Below are 13,317 nucleotides of genomic sequence, written 5' to 3' on the forward strand. Positions count from 1 at the left end.
TTTTTAACTAGCCACATAATATATATGTTTTGGGTAGGCTAACGAGTATAATAACCTCTCCTTAACCTAAGGTATATCATTTTATATACACTTACATAGTAACATTTATAAATTTAAGGTTTATTGCACAAAAAATATACGAACTAAATTAATCTATCTAACTTATTAATTCTAGTGCAATATCTCACCGATTTGGACGTATATAAGTGGTATCGTGAATCAATTCCCTAAACAGTGCATACTGCGAACAGTGTGCCAACTCTCACACACAAAACACTCCGTATTCGTATAAGTATAACATAACATAAGACTCCTTCCTTACTAAGTAACCTCTATCTATTTGTTCCAGCTTACCTACTCGTACGCATGTAGTAAAAACACGTGAAACGCTTATTTTGGCTACGAACGTGTTGTCACACTATAAATACCGATTACAACATTTAATTTACTACTAGATATGTTACGGGTGTCCGTAACCGACGACAATAATAGTAGTTATTAGTATTACGATACAAGTGCGAAAAATAGGATATTCGCAACGAGTTGCTATCAATTAAAACACGACCGAAGAGAGTGTTTTAAATCGACATGAGATGCGTATTAGCTATTACCCTTATATGGTCCTTTAAATTTTTGACATAGTTAAGTAATGTGCTAATTATCGCATTAGTGCGGTAAAGTAGCACATATGAACTAAAGCCTATTTTTTAATTGCGTAGACTAAAATGACATTTCATGTGTTGCTAGTTTTTTACATCTTATAAATAGTGATGTGCTACAACCAGTACTAACCGAAAATAAACTATTGGGAGGTAATATTGTCTTCGGTTACCGCGATAGTTACTCATGAAATAAAACTATGAAAACGGATTATATCGCGTATATTGAATTTATAATACATCCCGACGTTTCGAACTCTTTACAGCGTTCGTGGTCAACGGGTGACTGAGGAAAAATTACAAAATGCAAAAATACCCACATACTAAAATAATGAACAATCATAGACTACAAACTTTAAGGCTGGTTGTACATGCAAAATCGGTTCATAAGGCTAGTTATACACTATAATTATTTTTCAGATATATATATATATACGCGATAAAAAACTATGCCGGCTCCAACCCTACACCACGGACCCGAGAAGATTTAATTCCCTCCTAAATTGTAGGAGGGTATCCCAATATGGGACCGGCAACAAACTCGGCGGGACACATCTTTTCAAAACATCAGAATGTCCAGCATCATCCAACACTACGGTCTCACAGTCTATGTCTCGCTTGCTCCTTTATCAGGTGGACTACAGGATCCCAAGCTGGTGGTAGAGAAAAGCCATCTTCCCTATTAAAGTTTGGATATTTCTTAATCTCAATGGCCAGAGGTCCCACATTAAGATCCCCACAGTTGAGCGCAGGCCTGCCATTCTGCCTTTTGTCAGGGGGGTCACGGACAGGATCAGCCACATCTTGAAGCGTGCTTCTATAAAAACATATTTCAAGCCAATGAAGAAGATGTCACAATTCCTGAGGCCTGTAAAATGCAATACCCCTCTACAGACTGCAGGAGTGTACAGGCTGGACTGTGAGTGTGGCCTATCATATGTCGGGCAGACGAAACGGAGCATTTCCACTCGGGTGAAGGAACACATAGCTGATGTCAAGCACCGTCGACCTAGGTCTGCTGTCTGTGAGCATGTCATGGATAAAGCCAATCACTCAATCAAGTTTGATAAGCCTCTGGTTCTTGCCAAGGAGAAGCGTTACATACCCAGAATGCTGCGCGAGGCCATTGAGATTAAGAAATATCCAAACTTTAATAGGGAAGATGGCTTTTCTCTACCACCAGCTTGGGATCCTGTAGTCCACCTGATAAAGGAGCAAGCGAGACATAGACTGTGAGACCGTAGTGTTGGATGATGCTGGACATTCTGATGTTTTGAAAAGATGTGTCCCGCCGAGTTTGTTGCCGGTCCCATATTGGGATACCCTCCTACAATTTAGGAGGGAATTAAATCTTCTCGGGTCCGTGGTGTAGGGTTGGAGCCGGCATAGTTTTTTATCGCGTATATATATATATCTGAAAAATAATTATAGTGTATAACTAGCCTTATGAACCGATTTTGCATGTACAACCAGCCTTAAAGTTTGTAGTCTATGATTGTTCATTATTTTAGTATGTGGGTATTTTTGCATTTTGTAATTTTTCCTCAGTCACCCGTTGACCACGAACGCTGTAAAGAGTTCGAAACGTCGGGATGTATTATAAATTCAATATACGCGATATAATCCGTTTTCATAGTTTTATTGGGAGGTACTTATATTTGTTGATGAAGTGTCTGTAACACAATGAATGGATAATCCGTGACGTGCTTAAAGGGGACACTATGAGAGGTATTAAAAAGGGTGAAATAGTGCAGGTAAATATGTGAGGTGAGGGCTTCTTAAGGGATGAGTTCTGGAATAAAAAGTATCCTATGTCCTTGTCCCCGGGACTCAAACTACCCCTATACCAAATTTCAACTAAATCGGTTCAGCTGTTCAAGCGTGAAGAGGTAACAGACAGACAGACACACCTTCGGATTTATAATATTAAGTATGGATTTCTTATCATGTAGCGAGTAAATTTCATTTATTGTTTATTTTGAATCTAAAATTAATTTAATATTTATCGGTTATTCACAAACCGAAATCAAAGTTCAGCACTGTTTGTTTTAAGCTGGTATCTTTATTTCTACGTTTGACATTTGTGTTTGTCATTTTAGTCTACGCAATTTAAAAAAAATAGACTATGTACTGAAATAGTACATTGTGCAACATGGGGCGTAAGTTAAATATTGCAAACGAGAGTATAGTTATATCTCGATATAGATTTATAGACTCGAGTTTGCAATATTATTACGCCCCGAGTTACACACAATGTTGTTCATCACACTTGCGATACAAAAATGCAGTATAAAGATAAAATACTGTTAATTATAATACTAGAAACTCCCTAGGGAAAACGCTTTTTCTATAGTTCCCGCTAAGCCTGCGTGCAATTCCACATTTACTGAGCGAGTGTGATGAAATAGTTATTTACGATACAAGTGCGGAAAAGAGGAAATTCGAAACGAGTGGCGATAAATTCAAACACGACCGCAGGGAGTCTTTTAAATTGACACGAGTTGCGTACTACCTATTCGCACATGTATCGTACAACGTTTTACAGAACATATGGCCCTTTAAACTTTCGACATATGCACGAAAAGTGTTATTTACGCACTAGTGCGAGAAAGTAGCACTATATCTACTGTAAAAAATATTGTAAGCTCAGTTGCTAACAAAAACCGTCAATAATATATTTAAATAAATGAAAGTGTACACGCGCTTCATTTTTTAAATTAACAAATGTTATTATGTCTATCTTGACATTGAAAAAGTACATTAAACAAGTAAAATTAGATTTAACAGGCTTTGTTAAGACAAATGCAAAAGGTGAAAACAAGGATAAACCAAACATAACTTTGCAAACAAATTTAATAGCTCCTCTACTAAAACTAAAAAACAAATCCTACGAGATTGATAAATATTCGATAATAATTGATACTAATCATAAAATATTAATAATATGTTAATACCTAGTATCTTTTAGAGATTCTACTGCGATTTAATTCAGAGATTCTATAATTATATAAGGTAGGTTTAGATCAAATAATACAAAAATTATTGCAACCAGTTGTAGCCAAAAAAACTATCCTCCTTAATAATGAGACGTACTTTTGTTTGTAGGTACAGGTACCCTTTGTTATTGCTTTTATCGTATCAAAAAAGTCATATAAAAGTACGATCCCTTCGCTAGACTAACGTAACTGTTCAAATGGTCCACCGTATACCCGCATAAGTTTCCGTAAGAGAGTGTCTCCGCAAAGCGACTTGGAATATTTTTCCCTTACGTCGTACGTATACCTAACCGTGGAACATAAAGAGATTTAGCGCTATGTAGTTAAACGTGGGCTAGCGCTATGCGTTACCCATAGATTATAAGTAAGTAAAAGGATTGAAACGAATTACATTATTTAGGCAACTATTCGTAATAGTAGGGTAGTTAAGTAAGCGCTTTGAGTATGCACTTTTGTTTTGTCTCAGGTGATGCCGCTTGGCACGATTGTTCCTTAGGTCAAACAAAGCTGATTTGGCCCGGTAGCCACGAGATTGTACCGTTTTTTTCTTACTATAGCAATATGGGTAACAAATGAAAGCTAGTGAAAAGACCATTTCAAAAATATATGTAAACAGTCAGGTTTTTTGTTTTAACACTCTCAGCGCCACGTGGGCCGCCGGCGGCCCACAAATTTTCGAGTACAGTAGGCCACTATGATTTTTGAGTAACTTTATCAGCGGGCCACGTCGTCCGCCGGCGGCCCACAAGCATACGAGTGCAGCAGGCCACTATATTTTTTTAAAGATTTTACGAGCAGGCCACATGGAACGCCGGCGGCCCACAAAAGTTCCAGTGCCACAGGCCACTATGATTTCTCATCAGTTTTAATTTGCTTTATCAGCAGGCCATGTGGGCGGCCAGCGGGCCAAAGTGTAAACTTTACCGGCAGGCCACGTGGTACGCAATGATCCCACAAAAATTGAATTACCATCCTTTCATCTTGCGACTCCTCTTCTCGTATAATGCAGATGCAGAATAGGCACACGCGTGGTACGGCGTCAATAATAGGTAACTTTCCTTCTGTTTTGAAATAATGCAATTTTATTTGTGTCATTTAAGGGAACACCCATATATTCCGAAAAATGTTTTTCCGATTTTTATAACCACGATTTTCATAATCCCGATTTTTTGTAAGTCCGAAATATCAAAATTACGATTTTAAAAAACACGATGGAATAAAATCACGAATGTGCTACTTCCGAAAACTTAAAATCCGATTGTCATTTGACCGAAAGCTTAAAGTTCCGATTTTACACTTTTCCGAATTCTTAACTCACATTTTAGTAATGGTTACAGGTCGTGCCGCATCGATTTTCGGTGGTTAAATTCGGCATAAAATATTTTTGGCATAAAAATTCGACATAAATAAATTCGGCAGAACTGCGACCCTCAACATAACGAACGTCATAGATAAATTCTGAACCGTATGGTTTATAAAATTTTTCAATAGGTACTACAAATAATTAAGGAAATTTAGTCTAAAAACAAAAGGGGTGATCAACAACAAATCAAGTGTGTGTGTGTGTGTGTGTGTGTGTGTGTGTGTGTGTGTGTGTTCTTTTTGTATCTGCGCACTGCCTTTACATGCTACGAGCTGGGGTGGGGAATACAAAATGTATTTTTTTTTCTAAAAACTGTGCATACGAGTATATCCACGCGGATTTACAGTGTTGGTTTACGCACGTGTCCGTCCGGTCGCGTGAAAAAATTTTGAATGCCGGGTTAAAAAAATTGGCCAATGGAAATTTTGGCCTGCTGTGTTAAAACTTTGACTTGTCAAGGACTAAAAATGTATTAGGATTATGAGTTTCTGCTTTTGGTACGCCGGCGACCCACGTGGCCTGCGGGTAAAGTTGTTAAAAAATCATACTGGTCTGCTACAACAGAATCAATGTGGCCCGCCGGCGGCCTACTTGGCCTGCCGGTAAAGTTACTAAATATCACAGCGGCCTTCTGAACTCGATTTTTTTGGGGCGGCCGGCAACCCACATGGCCTGTCATAAAAACAAAATCGTGTGTTCTATGGCGCTGAGAGTGTTAATAATAGTTGCAGTTAAATGTAACAGAAAATTATGCTGTTATTTAACTTAATGTACTTTTTTTATTTTTGGATATATCTGGTTATTTATTATTAACATTATATAGAGGATATTCACAGTTACTTGGTATGTATTAAGGAATAATCCATTAAGTAATTTTCAATTTCAAAGTCAACTGTGGATTGTGAAAATTTTGAACGTTTTCTAATAATTTGTTAGACCAAGTATAGGCCAGGAAATGAATGCCCAAAAAAGTTAGAGGGAAATGCTTGGAACACAATTTTTGACTTCGTAGCTTTGTTTGGACTAGTTAGTGGGTGAGCGTATTAAAAGTCCCTGGCCGTAACCATGGTGCCGGCGGGAGAGGGGGGTTTGAAGGTTTCATTTTTCGGTTTTTCGATTATATCTCGAAAACTATGCGAATGAGCGGCATGGCCACTTATACATGTACAGTTTTTGAGATATCCGCTCTTGAAGGTTTATTTAGGACTCATTTTATTTAAATCTTGTTTTGCTACATCAGTGAAGCTGCTAGACCGGGTTTGGTACCGTTTTCGTATAAATTGGGGGTGCTGAATTCATTTATGGTATCAACATTTACACCATTACTAACTAAAAACAAAATTAAAAAACAATTTTCAGCTAAATCGGTTCAGCGGTTTAAGCGTGAAGAAGAGTTAAAAAAAAGTTATTTGTTTGTATGTTTTTACTTCGAAATGGTGTAAATTCGATACCATAACTGAATTTGGCACTTGCGATTTATACGAAAACGATACCAAACATGGCCTAGTAGCTTCATTGATGTAGATATCGAAATAAAATTGAGAGCCCCAAATAACCTTCAAGAACGGATATCTCAAAAACTATACAAGGTATCGAAAAACTTGACCTAATAAAACTTGTAACAAATTAAATCACTATTCATTTTGTATAAGTGGCCATGTCGCTCAGACGCATACTTTCCGAGATATAATCGAAAAACCGGCCAAGTGCGAGTCGGACTCGCGTTCCAAGGGTTCCGTACATTACACAATTTAAACAATGTATTTTTTATGTGAAACGTGAGTGAAATGTCTTTAAAAAACCCGCAGGGGTCGGATCTAAAACTAAGTAATTAGGCCCGACTCACGCTTGACTGCACATTTCTAATAGGTTTTCCTGTAATCCATAGGTAAAGATCTATTTTGTGTATTTTTTTCAAAATTTTAGACCCAGTAGTTTCGGAGATAAAGTGGGGGAATGGTCATTTTTTGCCTATTTTCTTGAATACCTTCTAAATTGTTTATCCTAAAATTAAAAAAATATATATATTTATGATTCTCACAATGAGCTCTTTCATTTGATATGTAACACGATATAGTTTGAAAAACTTTATTTTTTAATTTTTACATTTACCCCCCAAAAGTGGCCCCCATGTTTAAAATTCATTTGTTTACGTTACATGTTCGTCTTTGGGTCACAAACTTACATATGTATACCAAATTTTAACTTAATTGGTCTAGTAGTTTCGGAGAAAATAGGATGTGACAGACGGACAGACAGACAGACAGACAGACAGACGCACGAGTGATCCTATAAGGGTTCCGTTTTTTCCTTTTGAGGTACGGAAACCTAAAAAGCGAATTATGAAACCTTCAAACCCCTCTCCCTTGCGGCACCAGGGCTACGACCCAGTGTTGGCCGTAATTGTTAATTTTAATTAACCATTGATCAATTGCATTAACCATTAGTTCCGCCATTAACCAATTGCATTACGCACCAAATGCATTAGTTAATTCGAATTAAATTTTTGAGACGTCAATGGCCATTAAAGTTTCAAATAATTAATTAGAATTACTCTCAATTGCATTAACGTTTAATACAATTAAATTCGTGATATTTTAAAATGAGACAGCAAAATGACCCTGACTGAACCCTGGCAGTAGTAGCAGTACCTACTACCTAGTGGAATTCAGGTTTGGTGCAACCATGGTGCAACATAGACATACGCGGTTTTGGTCATTTGGATCGTCTTGATGAGCACTTCGGAGAGCCGTACCCATGATAGAGCTGATGCTGAACCCTGGCAGTACATAGAGGAACTAAGGTTTGGTGCAACATAGGCACACGCTGTTTTGGTCATCGGACTCGTCTTGATGAGCACTTAGGAGAGCAGTACTCATGATAGAGCTGATGCTGAACCCTGGCAGTACCTAGTGGAACTTAGGTTTGGTGCAACATAGGCACACGCTGTTTTAGTCATCCGACTCGTCTTGATGAGCACTTAGGAGAGCAGTACCCATGATAGAGCTGATGCTGAACCCTGGCAGTACCTAGTGGATCTAAGGTTTGGTGCAACATAGGCACACTCTGTTTTAGTCACTCGACTCGTCTTGATGAGCACTTAGGAGAGTGGTACCCATGAAAGAGCAGATGATGAACCCTGGCAGTACCTAGTGGAACTAAGGGTTGGTTGACATACCAGTCAAAATTGTCAGTTTGACAGTTTTTGTCGTTTTTAGTGAAAATTAGCATGTTTTGTTAGTTTGGTACTACGTGACATAGTTTAGTGTTGTTTGGCATATCAGTCAAATTTGACAGATTGACAGTTTTTGTCGTTTTCAGTGAAAATTATCCTTTTGCGATAGAATTTAGCACCCAGTGACATTGTTAAGTGTAGATTTATACTATCTGTCAAAATTGAGTTTGTGACATTTTGACAGTTTTGGATCCCAAATCGAAACGGCTTGTCCGATTTTGATAGGACCTTCAACATTAGTCATGGGATGGAAAATGTAGTTTGAAACATCTGTCAAAACTGTCAAAATTGACAGTTTTTGTCATTTTTAGTGAAAATTAACATGTTTTGTTAAAGTTTGGTACTAAGTGACATAGTTTAGTGTTGTTTGACATATCAGTCAAATTTGACAGACAGTTTTTGTCATTTTCAGTGAAAATTATCTTTTTGGGATTGAGTTTGTGACATTTTGACAGTTTTGGATCCCAAATCGAAACGGCTTGTCCGATTTTGATGGGACCTTCAACATTAGTCATGGGATGGAAAATGTAGTTTGACACATCTGTCAAAACTGTCAAAATTGACAGTTTGACAGTTTTTGTCATTTTTAGTGAAAATTAACATGTTTTGTTAAAGTTTGGTACTAAGTGACATAGTTTAGTGTTGTTTGACATATCAGTCAAATTTGACAGATTGACAGTTTTTGTCATTTTCAGTGAAAATTATTTTTTTGGGATAGAATTTAGCACCTAGTGACATTGTTAAGTGTAGATTTATACTATCTGTCAAAATTGAGTTTGTGACATTTTGACAGTTTTGGATCCCAAATCGAAACGGCTTGTCCGATTTTGATGGGACCTTCAACATTAGTCATGGGATGGAAAATGTAGTTTGACACATCTGTCAAAACTGTCAAAATTGAGTTTGACAGTTTTTGTCTTTTATAGTAAAAATCAACATGTTTTGTTAAAGTTTGGTACTAAGTGACATAGTTTAGTGTTGTTTGACATATAAGTCAAATAATATAATAATAATAATATATAATTTTCACTGAAATTGACAAAAACTGTCAATCTGTCAAATTTGACTGATATGTCAAACAACACTAAACACATAGTTTAGTACCAAACTTAGTACCAAACTTTAACAAAACATGTTAATTTTCACTAAAAATGACAAAAACTGTCAAACTACATTTTCCATCCCATGACTAATGTTGAAGGTCCTATCAAAATTGGACAAGCCGTTTCGATCTGGGATCGAAAACTGTCAAAAATGTCACAAAATGTCAATTTTGACAGATAGTATAAAACTACACTTAATTTATTTATTTATTTAATCTTTATTGCACAAAAGAAAACCTTACAGTACAAAAGGCGGACTACCAGTCAACCTTAAGGCTAAGCAGAGAAATTGTGGGCGGTGCTACAAATACAACAGCAAAAATAAAATAAAAATAACATATAATCACATATATACAAATATAATATACATACATATATATATATATATATATATATATATATATATAAATAACGATGAGACTCATTATGAAACTAATAAAAATACACTAAGAAACTTTCTTTCTTAGAACGCACGTAAGGATTTTTTGAACGCGAACTTATTTGGCGCATTTTTTATGTTAAAAGGAAGTCCGTTCCAAAGGCGCGCCACCTGCACAGTGAACGAATACGACATGAACCCGGTGAATTCGGTGAAGAGGGATGGACAGAGACATATTGCCAGATGAGCGAAGTTGGCGGTCGCGAGAAATGCCGTAGTATTGAAATAAGGATTTGAGGTACTCAGGAGAGTGTGGATCGTTAAGCACAGAAAAGAGAATGGAAAGCAAGCGAATATTGCGAATTGGAAGCCAGCCAAGCTGAGAGCGAAAGGAAGAAACGTGATCATATTTGCGGAGGCAAAAAATGAAGTGAATGCAGTTATTCATCAGGCGATCCCATTTGTCGAGAAGCTCTTCGTTTAAGTCCGGATAACAAACATCACCATAATCAATAATGGGCAGTATAAGGGTGTTCATTAATGCAACTTTAGTTTTGATTGGTAAAAAGTGTTTCAGTTCAGTCCCTTAATAATGTCACTTGGTGCTAAATTATATCCTAAAAAGATAATTTTTACTGAAAATGACAAAAACTGTCAATCTGTCAAATTTGACTGATATTTCAACCAAACTTTAGTTCCACTAGGTACTGCCAGGGTTACACGGGGGGGCCCATAGCGTCATGTCGACGGCTGTACATGGGTGTCGTTAAATCCATGGCCCTGTACGGAGCCCCAATCTGGGCTGACGTTTTAAAAAGGAAGGAGGTAGCCCTACTTAGGGCACCTCAAAGGGCAATAGCAACGAGAGTGATAAGAGGGTACGGAGGACACTGCCCAGCACACACTGGAAGTATGCCCAGCCTGGGAGGAGGAACGCCGCACTTTAACTGCTGTGGTGGGCCATGACCTCTCGCTGCCCACCGTGGTCCTAAACATGGTTGAATGTGAGAGGTCGTGGCAGGCTCTTCTGGACTTCTGCGAGGCGGTCATGGTGCAGAAGGAGATGGCAGAGCGCGGCAGGGAAAACGATCCAGCTTCCCAGCCAATGCGCCGAAAGCGCGTGGGGCGGCGGCGGCTGGCATATGACCGCCGACTTCCCCCTTAAGGGTCCCTGTGAGCGACAGGCTCGGGGACGTCTGTCGCCTACACAAGGGTCCTACAAAGGCGCGCTACTAGGGAGGTAGCGGGAATAAAATTTCCCTCCAGAGTTGGGTCCGGAGTCCGGACAGCCGCTGGCGAAGCTGCGGAAGAGTGCTCCAGTGTTCCTGTGGCCTCGCCTTATAGCCGGTCCGCCCGCCTTATAGCCGCCTTATAGAGGCGGTCAAGAGGGGTTTTTAGCGGGTAAACCGTGGGTCTCATGAGCCTATACGGGAGTCCCACATAACCATCCCAGGCCCGTCCCCGCGCCTGGGTGGTATGCAAAAAGCATTTTCCCCTCTATAAAAAAAGGTACTGCCAGGGTTCAGCATCAGCTCTATCAAAGGGTACTGCTCTCCTTAGTGCTTATCAAGACCAGTCGGATGACCAAAACAGCGCGTGCCTCTATTATGGGTACTGCTCTCCTAAGTGCTCATCAAGACGAGTCGGATGACTAAAACAGCGTGTGCCTATGTTGCACCAAACCTTAGATCCACTAGGTACTGCCAGGGTTCAGCATCAGCTCTATTGTGGGTACTGCTCTCCTAAGTGCTCATCAAGACGAGTCGGATGACTAAAACAGCCTGTGCCTATGTTGCACCAAACCCTTAGATCCACTAAGCTCTATCACCAAACCTAAGTTCCACTAGGTACTGCCAGGGTTCATAAGGAGGATGAGTAATACATACTCAAAACTTTTACAAGTTCAGTCTTGCTGACCTTTGATCCCTTGGACGCCTTTATAAAATTATGATATTTCTTCTTCTTAATTGTTAGTTATCAATCACATTTTTAATTTTCATTAAAAATTGATTTAATTGTTAATGGTTTGTGAAGCCATTAACCATTAAGTTCGTTTTAATTGTCAATGGTTTGAAATAAATTAATATTAATGGCCATTGATGTTAATGGCCATTACTAATTCATTTTCCGTCAATGGTTAATGGTTAATGGCCATTAATCTTTCAAATGGTTAATTTTTAATGGTCAATGGCATTAACGTTCGGCCAACACTGCTACGACCGGGGACTTTTGATATGTTTACCTCCTAACTAGTCCAAACAAATTTACGGAGTCAAAAATTGTTTTCCTAGCATTTCCCTCTATACCTTCTTATTGCTTGGCCTAACAAGTAGTGAAAACGTTACAGTACTTATGTTATATATTTGCAATCTACTCACAAATCCGTTTCATTTGGTACCCCCACATGGTATGCTTAGAAGAAAAAAGTAAAAAAAACTTTGTACTGCCGACTTTATGACGACACAGCAACTACCCCCACCACTTTCGCGCTTGTCATGAGTCATCTCATATATTTGTGTTCAGGACATCACACTGAATGCACTGATACCAAATATACCCGCATGTCCGACACGACATGAGCGAAAATCGATTTCTAGAAGACTTCTAGACCAAAAACCGACGCTCTATACCTACTTTGCACAGTTTTATTAACTTTAAAAGTTAAAAAAATCACTTTTTAGTTTTTTTTCTTAGCCCGTTGTAGTGTCCCACTGCTGGGCAAAGACTTCTCCACTTGATTTCCACAACTCCCGTTACTTTTTAGTATTATAAAAAAAATATGACTTATTTATTAGTTCTTAAGTATTTTCGAAATACACTTATTTAAAACGTAACATTAACGGCCATGCTATATTAACAAATAACTACTAACAAGGCCCCAAATATTGCTTTGCATGTTATATTTTTATCTCATTAGCGATAATTCGAATTCGAAACATCATGATGCTAATAATGTTTGTTCAAATTTATTCAAATTGTCTTATGCTAATTAATTTGTTCAAATTGTCTTTTAAGTGCTCTGCCCAACCACACATAACAAAGTTGTATGAGACTCGGTTAACAATTGAATGAGTTTTCAAATGTCAACAGAGTTCTCACGCTATAAAATATTAGAACGAACTGTGTTTACCAATGTAACATACGGTTGTTATACCACCAGCCCACCGCGTACGGGCAGTAAGTACTAATTGTTGTAAATATTTTACGTTAAATTTAAAATTACTCACAGCGCGTTAGTTATTAAAGGAACTATGATTTTTTCCGAGCGCCCGGCTCAATAGATTTATCTAACTTTGTGGTTTCACTCACGTATTTTTAGTCACTCGCGCGACATGTTTCGGAGAGCCTTAGGTCTCCATTTTCAGCGCAAGACCTCCCTCAACCAGTTATATCTCATCGACGCGGCGCACTGCAGTACGTGACGCCCGCCCGTCGTGACCGCTACTCACTCAGGCACTGTTAGTGCTTGAAAATGGAGACCAAGGCTCTCCGAAACATGTCGCGCAAGTGACTAAAATATGTGAGTGAAACCGCAAAGTTAGCTAAGTTAGTATATCTCACGATAGTTTAAATTCGATCAAT

The sequence above is a fragment of the Cydia strobilella genome, chromosome Z (genome assembly GCF_947568885.1).
Source record: "Cydia strobilella chromosome Z, ilCydStro3.1, whole genome shotgun sequence".
NCBI lineage: Eukaryota > Metazoa > Arthropoda > Insecta > Lepidoptera > Tortricidae > Cydia > Cydia strobilella.